Source organism: Aedes aegypti, chromosome 3, assembly GCF_002204515.2.
Source record: "Aedes aegypti strain LVP_AGWG chromosome 3, AaegL5.0 Primary Assembly, whole genome shotgun sequence".
In the NCBI taxonomy this organism is placed as follows: Eukaryota; Metazoa; Arthropoda; class Insecta; order Diptera; family Culicidae; genus Aedes; species Aedes aegypti.
Genome location: NC_035109.1, coordinates 247,811,924 through 247,826,755, shown reverse-complemented (window position 1 = coordinate 247,826,755; position 14,832 = coordinate 247,811,924). Strand labels below are relative to the sequence as shown.

The 14,832-nt window shown below is 35.5% G+C and overlaps 1 protein-coding gene across 3 annotated transcripts in view; it reads left to right on the top strand.

The window, feature by feature from the left end:
• LOC5565211 overlaps positions 1-14,832 on the top strand; it is a 299,615-nt gene that overhangs the window by 5,930 nt on the left and 278,853 nt on the right. For 2 of the 3 annotated variants that reach the window (XM_021855192.1, XM_021855191.1), the window contains exon 2: positions 11,082-11,548. The exons of the other annotated variant lie outside the window; for it this stretch is intronic. The gene's annotated coding sequence lies outside the window, so the exon portion shown is untranslated. The remainder of the gene's footprint in view (positions 1-11,081; positions 11,549-14,832) is intronic. 3 annotated transcript variants of the gene reach the window in all.

The window sequence follows — 14,832 nt, the reverse complement described above, 5'->3', positions numbered from 1 at the left end:
GTGTTTAATATGTAGATAAGAAAAAGTTGAGTTAAGTTTTATATATGTATCATTGGGAATTGTAATCTGTTGATACGAAAAGAAGGGTAGGTTTTGTGCCTATTTGAGAGAGAGCATTAGTTGACAGCTCAACTCAAACGGGTTTTTTCCCTACTTCGAAAAAATAAACAAAATAAAATCTGTTTGGTTACTTTTTAGTCTCTTTTTTCTGGAGAGAGGTTTTTTTATTTTCCTATTTCCAAGAAACTCAGTCACCACCAGGCCTTTGATTTCAGAAAAAATGTTTTTAGAAAAATAATCTGGAATTTAAACAACTTCAAATTTAAAATTTCGTAACAATCATGATTAACTTTGATTTTTCGAATGAAATGCAAAAGTTCATCATCTATTAAATAAAATTGTTATATGGTCAAATGCAATTACCCAGGGGCTTGATAATCCGTGTTGCTATTATCCGCGGAAATGGACCCGGGAGCCAAAAGTTTTATGGATTATTTAAATAACTTTAAATGGGTATGTATTTACTTAAATATGTAGCAGATAATCACTAACAATTGATTCAATTGAGATATTTTAAAGAATTTGGATTTTTTTGCAGGGCAGAACTGTATGATTATTTGCTAATAAATCGGTTACCTTAGTATTTATTGCCACAAATCCAAATAAAGTTTTACTTTTGCGCCCATGAAGCTGTCTTAGTTATTTAAACGACCAATGGAAATAAATGGTAAATAATATGTACTAAAAATACTTTCAAGAAGAAGCATACTGATGTACTTGAAAGTTCCGTTCTGTTCACATAGCTCTTATAAACAAAATAAAAGACATCATCATTGGAAAATACAATTCATTTGAATAAAACTTAAGCTTTGGTATTGTTAGTACCTTCATATGGTGATATTGGATATTGGAATAGCTTCAGCATGCTTTAAATAATGTTTAAAAGCGTATAAATAGCTATTAAATAGAAAACACTTCAAAATTTGTCATTAGTTTGTTTTAAGAGTTGTTAGTTTGTTTTTAGAGTATTTCTTGAACCTGGATTTTTTTTTAGTGAAACCTGGAAAAACCTGGAAATATCAGGGAATTTTATTTCGGTAAACGAGTAGACACCCTGTACTTGGGCACTTCAATGATTCGCTTTGGCATGGGGGGTTTTCTCAGCCGAATTGTCTGAAACTTTGCAACAAGACACATTTTAAAATGACGCATATTGTGGCCAAATACGCTCAGCAGCTTTAAAAAAAAACCCACTGCCAAATTGGATCAAAAGTGTTAAGAATAGGATCCAGCTCATACAACCAAAGGGATGTTTGATGGCCAAATAGATTATAATTAGGTTGTTAAAGGTTGCATCACCAGAAAATATGAAAGTTATGTCTAATGTTATGAAAAATATAATTCACCCGAATGGCTCGATACCATTGAAGTCTGTGATAGTTTCTACTCTTGAACTCTCTCGCGCCACATTCCAAACGAGAGAGTGAATGTTTACATCCATATGGCTCTCCGATTGCTATGTGCCACGAACTGTTATGGCTCACGAACTGCTACACTCTCTGAATATGGTACGATCGGTTTGCTAGCATTGCATAGCATTAACGACTGTACAAATCGTGGGAGGCTGTACAATGCTCAAATCTATTGGTTTTGAGAAATCTATATGTAGTGTCACGAAAAAACGTTTGAGATGAACGTCTTTTTCTACATAATAGAAATACACAAAACAAGCATCACATTGTACGCCTGGCCACGTCCTCACAATCGCTAGGAAAAGGGAAGGAATGTTAGTTCAACGTCTCCTTAAGAAGATATCTTAATCTATCTATCTTAATAGACGTCACGAGATAGGGAGATTGTGTTATCCAGACAACCAAAATGTACGCATTATGAAACCTCCTGGAGGCTTTGTATGTGCAAAATTTCACTTATAAGATGTCGCGAAACGGCCTTCTACGTACAAAAGTGGAGGCGATATGCGTGCATATATTATGTGATGAATAATAACATACAATGCGAGTGTATAAATATTCCGCCGAACTAACCTGTGATCTTATGCGACTTAACTTATGATAACAAATGTTGATTTGACAGCTGCTACGGATTGATTCGACTTATTTTGTACGAGTGTACGGGACGAAACAAAATGTACAAAAGAACTAGGAAAAAAGTGTTTTATGCGAGGAAACTCATCAATTTGACGAGTTAATCCACAGTGTTTTGCGGGTTTGATGTAATTAGTATGATTAAACGAGTTATAACGTAAACTTTCATGCGATTTCTGGTTGTCTGGGTAGTAGGGTAGGGTGAAGATAAGGATCAGCTCAATTCGACAATTTAGAACATTTTTGGTAATGGAAATAATAATATGTATTGATTTTGAATTTACCTGACCACTTCTGAAAGAGGACTTATTATTAGTACAACAGAAATAAAACACTAAAATCAGGGATGCTTGTCTCTTCAAGACAAAGCTTACCCAAACAAAGGCGCGTAACACGATTGATCCTGCTTCTTCTGCCCACCCCCGCAGGGGTAAGCGACACTACCGAAGGATCAATCACTACTCAATATGAAACGATCGGCTTATTCGGATCAAAATCCAAACACTGGTTCTAATGATACAATAATAAACTAGAAATCAATCTAAACCATAATGATCATCATGATCACTTCTCTAAAAGTAGCCATTTTTTTAATTATATCAAGTACAATGCAAAAAAACTGATTATTTAAATAATAAAATAGGCCATTTTCAATAGTGATTCGCGATTCTCCTTCAAAAATAATACATATTCGAGAGAATAGGTCATATCTGCACTAATTTTTATTTTTTGATAGAGAACCGCGAATAACTATTGAAAATGGCCTATATTTTTATTTAATACTAGTGGTCCCGGCAAACTTCGTCTAGCCATCAAGTGAGCAATTCTCGCTGAAACCAGGCCGCCATCGGCACCCATCGTTAGAATTCCAATTTTATGTCTCTGATCGCTAGCTTTCGATAAAACTTAAGGGTGGTCCTTTTTGTTTTCTCAAATTGGTGGACCCCTCGTACGCCAGCTAGCTAAACAGTTTGCAAAAAAGCCCATTTTTTGATAAATCTTGGGTATTTTTTCACGTGATATGTCTCATATTTCCCTTGGAACACATACCAAACTTAATGGCATCGTATAGAGAAAGGATATAGCTTTCATTTGAAGTTAAAAAAAATCCGGCGGCCATTTTGAATTTGGCCGCCATCTTGAATTTTGTTAGAAAAATCGTTTTTTCACCATTAGCGCACCGCTCGTTTTGAATTCTGAGATCACCATCAGAAAGCTGAGGAAAAATTGCGTAAGATAGGCTACAGAAACTAGGTGTGCAATGGTATTTACCCTATGAAATGAACGATTTTCTAAAACATGTTCCACGATTTTGACGTATATGGCGAGTGCAATCAATGCAAACATCATTTTTGGTACAACAAAGATACAAGTTTTCAATAGTTGGTGTATTTTTCGAGTCAGATGAAGAATAGGAGTATTATTTTGAGTGAAAAAATCTGGCGGCCATCTTGGATTTTGACGCCATCTTGGTTTTAAGTAGTAGAATGAGTTTTCACCTTGATAACACTCAACATGTTGAATTTTAATGCCACCGTTACACTTACTATTCTTCTTGTTCTTCTTTTTCCTGACGTTACGTCCCTACTGGAATAGAGCCAGCCCCTAAGCTTCAAAAATAAATTAACAAGTAGAATTTTTTAACGCTTATTTGCCACCTGAATGATTGTTCTGCATATCTGCGAGTTGAAAAATAGCATTAATTCTTTCATTTATTTGGTCTAAAACCATTGATAGAAATGAACAATCTGTTGAACAGCTAAAATAAGATAAGAAATAAAGAATCTGTTTGTTTTTTTTTTAACGGAGATCTTTAATTAATTAAACATGAAGAGCGCTGAGATGGTAAAAAATCATTCTACTGCTAAAAAATAAGATGGCGTCGAAATCCAAGATGGCCACCAGATTTTCCAAACTCAAAATGATTCACCTGAGTTTCGGAATTACGTCCACATTAGAACAAAGCCTGCTTCTCACCTTTCAATTTCGCTATTTTTCACATGCATGTTGGGTGTTAGTAAAAACAATACTTTATGATTCAGAAAATCAAGAATTTTTTTTGCTTAAAAATTTAAGATTTCCATTCTAAATTAATGCACTTTTGGAAATGTTTTACGTTAAAACTACAGATATTACCACAAAACTTACTAATGTCCCAACGCACAATTTATAAACTTCATTCGATGACAAAAAAAGCATATGGTAAAAAAAATATTGTTTATTTCAATCAATGTTTTTGGACGGTTTTTATTCAATAAATTTATTTATTCATAACTAGTGGTCCCGGCAAACTTCGTTTTGCCATCAAGTAGGCTGTTGGAAAACGTCAAGAAATTCCCCATACAAATAACACCTTAGTCTTCTCCCGTTTTCCCGATAAACCCGTCGACTTTCCCAATTTTTTTCTTCGCACGAACACGTCGCATCTCTTGAGAAGTGCAACAGTGAAAATCTTGCGGTAATCCGTTGGACCGTTCTCAAGCCATTTCGTGACATACAAACACCACTCCATTTTTATTTATATAGATAACTGAATTCAAAGATATGTCGAAGAAATATTCTGTTATTAAAAATCGTATTATAAAAGAAAATTCCTATTTAATAACCTGTATTTATAACTAATAAAGCTGAGTATCAGGCTCGGTTCCACTAGGGACGTAACGTCAGGAAAATGAAGAATAATAAGAAGAATAGTATACGTAACCTTGTTTTTATTGGTAACCTCTAAATTCGACATGCTGAGTGCTATCAAGGTGAAAAATTCATTCTACTAGTCAAAATCAAGATGGCGTCAAAATCCAAGATGGCCGCCAGATTTTATCACTCTAAATAATACTCCTATTCTTCATCTGACTCGAAAAATACACCAACTATTGAAAACTTGTATCTTTGTTGTACAAAAAATGATGTTTGCATTGATTGCACTCGCCATATACGTCAAAATCGTGGAACATGTTTTAAAAATCGTTCATTTCATAGGGTAAATACCATTGCACACCTAGTTTCTGTAGCCTATCTTACGCAATTTTTCCTCAGCTTTCTGATGGTGATCTCAGAATTCAAAACGAGCGGTGCGCTAATGGTAAAAAACGATTTTTCTAACAAAATTCAAGATGGCGACCAAATTCAAAATGGCCGCCGGATTTTTTTTAACTTCAAATGAAAGCTATATCCTTTCTCTATACGATGCCATTAAGTTTGGTATGTGTTCCAAGGGAAATATGAGACATATCACGTGAAGAAATACCCAAGATTTATCAAAAAATGGGCTTTTTTGCAAACTGTTTAGCTAGCTGGCGTACGAGGGGTCCACCAATTTGAGAAAACAAAAAGGACCACCCTTAAGTTTTATCGAAAGCTAGCGATCAGAGACATAAAATTGGAATTCTAACGATGGGTGCCGATGGCGGCCTGGTTTCAGCGAGAATTGCTCAAGTAGGCTGTTGAAAAACGGTATGGATCATCCCATACAAAATGACAGTTCCGTTTTTCCAACTTTTCCGATGAATTTCTAAGGATTTTTATACACACAAACACGTCGAAACCCTTGACGAACAAAACGGAGAAAGAATCATTCAATTTCGTTGACCCGTTCGTCAACCATTTCGTGACATACAAACACCATTCCATTTTTATTTATATAGAAGAAGATAGCTAGATAGATATATTGAGTGGATGAAAAAAAAGCGTTGAACTTTACTACATGTAGCATCTACTCAAGAACAAGGTCCAGCTTTTACTTCATACGGGTAGCAGTGGTGGATGCTGCACGTTAAGAAAAATCTATTCAGAGTGACGCTTAAAATTAATTCAATCATGCATAATAAGGAAATGCATGGAATCTAAGCGACAATTTGCACAAATTCATGAAGGTGCTGTAATTTGACAAGATTTGTAGTGTAAGTTTGCGATTAGTCTGGTATTCTCTTTAGGTGTATGATTTTATGATCATGGCGCATCAAAGTATTTTCTGGGTGGTTTTCGGTCTTCGCCAACGCCACTGTTTGGCGAATTTTTGAATTTTAGCTTAAAATCTATGAAGAGATCTTGAGATTACAGCTTCCTAGCACCAGTACTGAGATTCTGGTGAAATTGCGGTAGAATTCTCATGCTCCCCGTGTGTTTTCTTAACAGCATGCTGAATACCGGAAATTCTAGAATATAGAATGTATAGATTTGAATGGGAATTGTAGTGACTCCGATGGTAGTCGTTAGAATTCCATGAGAATCGTCCCTGAAACACCAGGGTTCCCTTTGATATTATTAAAATTATTATCGATTTCGCAAAAATTCCCATTGGAATCTAGAAAATATTTTTTAACATTCAAAAGCTTCATTTTAAAGTTTTGCTTTGAAATTCCAACGGAACTGGAGATCAACGAAATCTTAAAGGTTTTTACAGTAACTCCAAAAAAAACATTCACACAATAATTCTCTGGAATCCCACCGAAATCTCATAGATTCTTACAGAAAAACTGTTTCAAAGATACCCACAGAATTCTAAGAGACTAATAACCGGAATCCCATTCCCACCAGAATTCTATTGGTCTAACTAGATTTCTAATATTTCCGCAATATTCCATAAATGGCTTTTAAAATTCCAGAATTATCATTAAAAATCCGACATCCCTATCGGAATCCCAAAATTCCTACAGGAATTCCGGAATTCCAAAGGAAATTTGAGAATCTGAGATGTCAGAATTTACTCGTAAAATTTAAATTACTTTATAAATATCTGAATTCCCACCGCCATCGCAAAATTCTTAGAAAATAACATAATTATCGTAATGCGAGAATTTACACGAATATTACAAATTGGTACGGCCGGTAATATTACCGGAATGTCAGAATTGGCAAGGCGAATGTTTTCGTAACATCAGAATTCCTAAGCAAAACTCAAAATAGCTTCCAAAAAATCAAAACACATATCGATTTCCCATGATTTATACTCAAAAGTAAATTATTCCATTCAACTTCGCAATCTCAAAGCATGTGTAGCAACCTCTGAAGCTAACTACCAGTAGCTTTGTAGTAAATGCTGCCTTTATTCATAGCAACGCGTTGTTTGTAGTATGTTCGAAAAGTTTAGAAAGGAAAATGACACAAACATGTTCCACATGTAGCGTTTACTACTGATAATGTAGTAAACTCAACATTACTACACTTTATTGATACCACCGAATATGACTACTTCTAGAGAAGTGATCATGATGATTATTGTGATTAAAATGGTATCAAGATTTTTATTGTACCATCAGATTGATAAAAAATAAATCAAATTTTGAAAATCGACCAGAGTCGTACTTGAAAAAACTTTTTTCATTCTGGATGAAATTCGTATCTACTTACACTGCGGAACACGATTTTGTCTCAAGCACCAAAATACCACTATTTACTTTATAAATGGTTGCTGAATCCATTGCCATTTACAGAAATATCATAGCACGTCTAGTTTTTGAGATATTGGCTGTTGAAAATGCTAAATTTGACTATTTCAGCCAACTTGCATGCAAGTTTTCCAGCTAGTATGGCAATTTATTTGCTTAATTTGCCTCAGAACTCAAACTTCATGTGTATAACAATACTTATCATCAATGTTCATAAAATTTCCGATTCTCAAAAAATATTTTTTGTTGGTTTAGAAAAGTATAGTATTTTGCCATATAAGAGAAACGAAGAATTTTGTAAGCCTGGAAGCATGTTGCACAATGGGCCTGGCCATTTTAATATTTGTATCATATCGTTGATATTCTGCAAATATTAATGCTGAAAGGAAAATACCTGAATAAATTTAGGTATTTCCAGGATGCTTTTCAATATTGGCTGTGCAAGCGCTTAGATTAGATTAGATTAGATTAGATTAGATTAGAAGACTGGAAGCATGTTGAAAAAATTGATTGAACCTCAATTTAATCATGCAATTTCGATCAAATTTTATCTGAAATGAAAGTTTAAGTCCTATTTCGCATGCTTAGAAGATTACATCCAAATATTTTTTGATAAAACATTGTTTAAATTGTATGTAAACATCAATGAAACCAATGTTTTATGCAAATTTGGCGACCTGTAGCTAATAATTGTGACGTGCTGGAACATTTCTGAGAATGGCATCAGATTCAGCGACCCCAAATCTACTAAAGACACAGAATTTGATTCTTGAGACACGCAAAAATGTCATTTTTGTTACGCTACGTTATAGACGGTGACACAACTTGCATACATGTTGCAGGCGGGTGGTATACCTGTAGGCGATAGGTGAAATATATTAATGAAAAGCAAAGGAAGACAAAGAAGGTTAGTTGATTTTAACGCAGAAAACTCTATTGACAACGAGATTTATTTGTTATTCCAGAGATAACTCCAAATCTTTGAAGTTGTTCTTAATGAAAAGCTAAGAATCATAAGAACATTTCTTTTCTAACTATTGTCATGTTACATCCATAACATAACACTGTGCTTATAAAAGTAGAGCTCGAGCTTGAGCTTGATTGGTCACATGTGGTTGCTACTCCAGTATCGCCAGATGAGCTGCATTTAGTCAGGAACCAACCAGCTGACTGCTTGGGACTAACAGACACCCTCAGAGTATAAGTGGTGGATTGAAACCATGACCTTCTGATTATGAAGCAGAAGCAGTAGCAATTAGACCCCGTCAACCATAACTTCATAACTTAATAATGTACTTGTAACAGTAGAATTCACAAAATACAAAAATTCTTACGCCCTTATCCTTATAGCTTCAGGAAAACGTACTCTAACCATTTTAAATAATAAAATATTTGCATTACTTGTGGTAAAAACACAACTTATATATTTGATGAAACATCTGTATCAAACTGTGTGGGCCTCGTGGCCGTGCGGCTAGTGTCGTCAGGCTGTTAAACGTATCGTGTCATGTGGTTGTGCTGCTTTGTACCTAGTGTACAGTGGTGTGGGTTTGATTCCAGGTGCAGCCATTAAAATTTGTCGTCAGAAATGTTTTTCGGCTGAGCCAATGGAGCATACTTGTCTGTTGTCGAAAATTGAGTTACAGTCTGTGCTGATAAATGTCTGAAGGCGGTGTCCGTGTCATTTAAAACAGCATCGGAAAAGTCAAAATTGAGGGAGTTTTTTACCTAACTTCAAGGCCAACCGACCAGTTGATATCGAGTAATGGTTTCACTGTAGTTGCTGTAGTTGCGCTATAGAAAGTCATTAGAAACAGTGCATAAAATCTGAAATTATGTATAACAAAACTGTTTAATATTTCTAGCATCTGCTTATGAAGTCTGATTCTTCATGTTTGCATTAACAATCTTGTGCCTACAGTTGTTCTACTAATTATTAATTCCCAACCGAGAGCGTACGCATAACGCTGTACTAACAAGCTTAGATGTAGATATCTATATTATTCCAGTTTATAGGGATTTGTGTAGCCAATGACATCTAATAAGTGTATTTTATGACATTGCGCTCATAAGAATAACTAAGTAGCAGGCTCTGTCCCATGAATCCATGAAAAAAGGTCGAAAGAATAAAAGGTCGAAGAACAAAAAAGAAGGGACAAAAGGTCGAATACCTTATTTCAAAATAGGGAAAATTTCCCATCAAGCAAATCATTTTCGACCTTTTGTCTTTCGACCTTTAATCCATGAACCCTGTCCTAGTGAGGACGTAACGCCAGAAAGAAGAAGAGGCCAGTTTATGTTCGATCCACAATTATAGTGAACAAATTTGTGGCTTTCTGAGGAGGAACAAATAACTCGTATATACCTATACATACCAAGTTTTAGTATTATACTTCAATAAGGTATTATTCAGCAGTCCAGGTTTTTTTCAACATATCTATTTGATAGTTTTATGGTATGGAAAGTATTGTTTAAAACAACCAAAAATGCCTCAATGAGATATTCAAAAGCCTGCAAGCAATGCTTTAGATATTGAACTACTTTTAATTCATCATGTATTATTGAGGTATTGCAATATTAGACGATTAGGAGTCGTTAAAATATTACGTAACGCAACAGATGGATGGAGGGAGTCTTCCGTAGTGTTATGGTTCATACAAAAAAAAATAAATTTTCCATGCAAAAGTTGTTACTGGTGGAGGAAGGGGGTCTTAAATTGGCAAATTTTGCAGTACGGAATATTTGAACCATCCCTTATCAGTTTGGTGTTTGTAGAATATATATGAGACATTATTTAAGGTATACTAGGGCTTTTATTCATAGCTTATTCACCTTGGCTTGATATTCCGCAGCAATTTTTTCCCGTATTAGTGAATTCAAATCCAAGGCTCCATGAATGCTAGACCACCACTTCATCCAACTAGGTCACATTACAAACTATAGTTCTTTGGAACAGAAACACAATTGCAATTAAAAACAATCAAGTACAAGTTAGGTATACGTTTTCAAGTGTTTTCATCTGAATTATTAGGACAGACGTTTGCATCCCTGCAATTGTTAACAGTGAAAAAATGAATCTTAATCCATACACTTTATACAAAACGCCTTCTATTTATATAAAATGTATGAATTCTGAGCCTGCATGAGATTAAAACTACCCTCAATTTCTGTTCTTAGAATACTCCACTTATGATGAATTCAAAATGTTTTATCCCCATAAACAAGAGTGAAGTACCCAAGTCATACATCTGCATTAAATATTACCGTTTTCCAAAGGAAAACTTAAAGCTTAACATAATAAAATCAATTGAAAGGGCTCGTTGGCATTATACGCATTGATATATAATGTGCACTCATGTACTTAAATAATTCAAAATCTGCTCCGCAATGCCTTAAAGAGCTTGAGTCTGTAAATAAACAATTACATTTGGTGAATTTTTATAAAATTAAACGTTCAGGAATGATTTTTGATTTTGAAACATAAGGTTATTGTATTTCGTCAAACGATTTTTTCAATCCGTCCAGAGGTTACTGTAACTTGATAAACAAACTGGATTAAAAATATCGACCGTTATCTTTTTTATCATAGCATCGTGTAAAGATTCCTGCACCGGAAAAGCGAGTAAGAAGATCAGTGTAAAACTTCATAGTGCATCGCGACAGTAAATACAAAAAAGCCACCAACCTGCTGCTGAAACATGTTTCCGTTCTTGTAAGTGATTTTGACAATTAATCATGGATTACCAGGCCAAGTTGCCAAATGTGAAGTCGAATCAGAAGGATTAACCACGGTTGCTGCGTAGGCCATTGACGGTCATCGACACAAGTCACGTTTCGCGTCGGAGTGCTTCTCATCTGTTTAATTGCTAGTTGTAGTCACCGTCTGTTAAGCGCATATGTCATTGGGTGTGACGAAGTTCTGTCGGCGCCGGGGCTGAATTTGATGACACTGCGAACTGTCGGCTGCAGGAAAGAAAATATATACCTACGGAGCTCGGCGAAGACTTTGGAATTGTGTCACGTTGTACTGCATATACTGCTGCTGGCTTGACCCAGGTAATTGTTTTGCGATAAGAAGGTGCTACAGTTTTTTTCTACACACGAGGCCTAGTTTAACGGTTCTCATTGACAAAGAGGTGCACATAAAAAATGGGACTTTGAGGCCATTTCAGAAAATTTTCAATGTCGTGCTTCATATAAATTAAAATTATTTAAATATAACGTAGATATCAATGTTATGGAGAAAAGTAGGGCAACTCTTAGCATCTACGTGACATAACATATTGAGGGTACACGTGACTTACATTGCTTTTCCGGTAAAAGTCTAGTCTGTTTGTTCAAATATATTTCCTTTTTTAAGGTTATATGTTTGAATGTGTGTTGATGGCATTTAAAATTAAAATTGTCATGATTTCTTCTGTTTCACGTAACAACACGCCTTTCCATCATTATACTATTTTAAGGATGTTTGTTGTAAATATTTTTCTTTTTCTTTTCTTTCCTCACTGGAACAGAGCCTGCTTCTCAGCGTAGTGTTCTTCTGAGCACTTCCACAGTTATTAACGGAGAACTTTCTTTGCCAAAGTCGCCATTTTCGCATTTGTATATCGTGTGGCAGGTACGATGATACTCTTTGGCAAGGGAAATCTAGGGAATTCGCATTACGAAAAGATCTTGGACCGACCAGAATTCGAACCTAGACAACTTCAGTATGGCTTTGATTTGTAGCAGCGGACTCTTAATCACTCAACTAAGGAAGGCCCCACTCGTGTAAAACTTTTTAATTATAATTATATAAGCTTTTAATTATATGAGCTTATTTTAAAATTTTAGAAAAAAATATTTTATATATATATATATATTTATATAAACGATTTTAAAACATTTTTTAAGGATTTTTTCCGGTTTTTGCATATCGGTATATTGATAAATTTACTGTTCGCTAAATTTCAGATTATTTCAAGATAGAGTAAAAAACTGCTTGGGCACTACCATGATTCACTTCGGCATGAGGGGGTTTCTCAGCCCAATTGTCTGAAACTTTAAAATAAAAAAAACTTCAACACGTTACATATTGTGGCCAAATACAAGCTCAGATCAAATTTTGGCTTGATAGCAACACAAGAAGCTGAGGTGGATGACTTTTGACAAAGGTATGCGGTTTAGAAAAACAACGTTTGATTACTATTTATTGTCATCGACTGTATGCATGGTATCCATATTCAATGCAATAGTAATGTGTCCAATCGTTCCGTGGTGGTATAATTAGATTAGCGCTCGTTAATACCTATCCCCACTGTGAAGTATATCATGGCTAGGGCAACCTTTTTCCATCATGCTTTCATTTGACCATGAAAAGCAAAAGGTACTCTCACTTCGACTATACTCTGACTTTTCTTCCCTCTTTTTTCTGCTGTATCTCTATTTTCTGTACAGCCTTACCTGCAGAAGAAATCCAAGTGAATGCCATATGCCATCGACATGATGTTCCACGTGAGAAAACCGTCGTGGCTCAGTTGTAACAGTCAGTGAAGCGATTAGCCCTACCGCAGGTCATCGTCAATTTTCATCGGACTTCAGCCACAACTGACCTGCCCGGTGTTGTCTCCGGCGGTGTAGATATGCAACGTGCCGAGCTGAACACGGGTAGCTGATGAGAGTATTTATTGTTACAGAAACACACTCACAAAGTGAAAACGTTTAGTTGTTTACGAATAAACCTATCATCTGCAAGCAAAAACAAAACTGCCATGTCCAACAAGTCTCCTCCACTGGTTGTTTTCCGAGAGAAAAGCTATTACTATTCGAAGCAAAATTCACACATCAATTCACATGGCTCCCGAGCTGGCGTTACGAACAGCAAAGCTTTTCTTATCGCCATGATTCGAAATTTCTAACAAGTACGCTTCGCACATGGCAAGAAACTACCATGTGTCGAGACGAACTATCTTCAGTTAACTATCACGATTGGCAGTGGTTTTGTTTGTTTGTGCTCCACCATAGCATTCCTCACGAACCGAAAATTGGGAAAACAGCAGTTCCTTGATTGCTTCACATTTACACTGTAGCGGTACCACAGAAATGGCCTGTCTCTTGGAAGTCAGTAAACCGTTCAATCTGGTTCATGCTACTAGGGGCTTTCTTGATTACAATCCAATTGCTATTATCTCTGGCCGCCAGGGTGTGTATGTGCGTTAGGGCGGTTAAATAGTGGAAAAAAGTCACCCGTATCCTTATATTGTCTAAACTTTAAACTAAACCTTTAAATTGGTATAAGAAATGTTTTTTTTTTCATTCTTTTGGAAATCTATCCGATAATGGTGCCGTAAATTTCAGGGTAGAATTAAAAGTTGGCCCAATGGCGATGATGGTATATACAAATATTTTTCTAAATGGTGATTCACATCAGTAGTTCCAAAGTTGATTTTGTCTGAAATTTATGCAAGAATTTGCTTCACTATAATTTCAAACGAAGCAGAAAATTGGAAACAATTTACTCAATATCTTTTATCCTATTATTCAGATTGAATAATTATTGTTCCCTTGAAAAACTATATCGTCAATATTCACTTCCTTCAAATAATCACTGTAAATGCTGGTAATTTCAGCGAACTGTATTTCATCATGAAAATTGTTTAGAAACTATGGAAGATTGGATTTTTATTGGATCATTGCTTTTATAATTTGGACCGCCCTACTATACCTACGACGACTGTTAGTCGATTGTTTCGTTTTGTCTGTTTTATGGACCCCGCAAGAGTCCGTTAGTCTGGCCGAAGAAAGAGACGTGGGCATGTGTTGGCTATTTATTGGCAAGATTGCGCGTTGGAAGCATGGGGCATTGGCGCACATTGCATACATTTTGGACCCCGTACGGTGCGGCGGATCTTTGGTTGAACCCGTAGGTCGTCGATCGTGCCAGTTTCGATATGGCACAATAAAAATAGATAAATGGCACGCTATTGCTGAAGTATGTTGGCCAAATCGAACTAGAGCAATTTGCCTGTTTGACTATGTTTCTTGCGGTTAGGCAAATTTCTTATGCTGAAGGTGATAGTACGAATTCAGAATTGAGGTAGAAGATTAATGATTGGATGTTGATTTGGTAGCGTTTTTTTATTCAAATCTAAAGTGTGAGCATATTTTATTTGCATCCCTTCAAAGTATATTTTGTTGATCAACTATGCAAAATTAATTAAGCTCGACAATTGATTTTTTCTTTATATGATACAATACAGTTATATTACAATTTATAATATAACTATATTTGAGACAAAAGTAAACATATTGTGACCCTTTACCTCTTTGCAGACAAACTCTCAAAAAATATTTGATGTTAA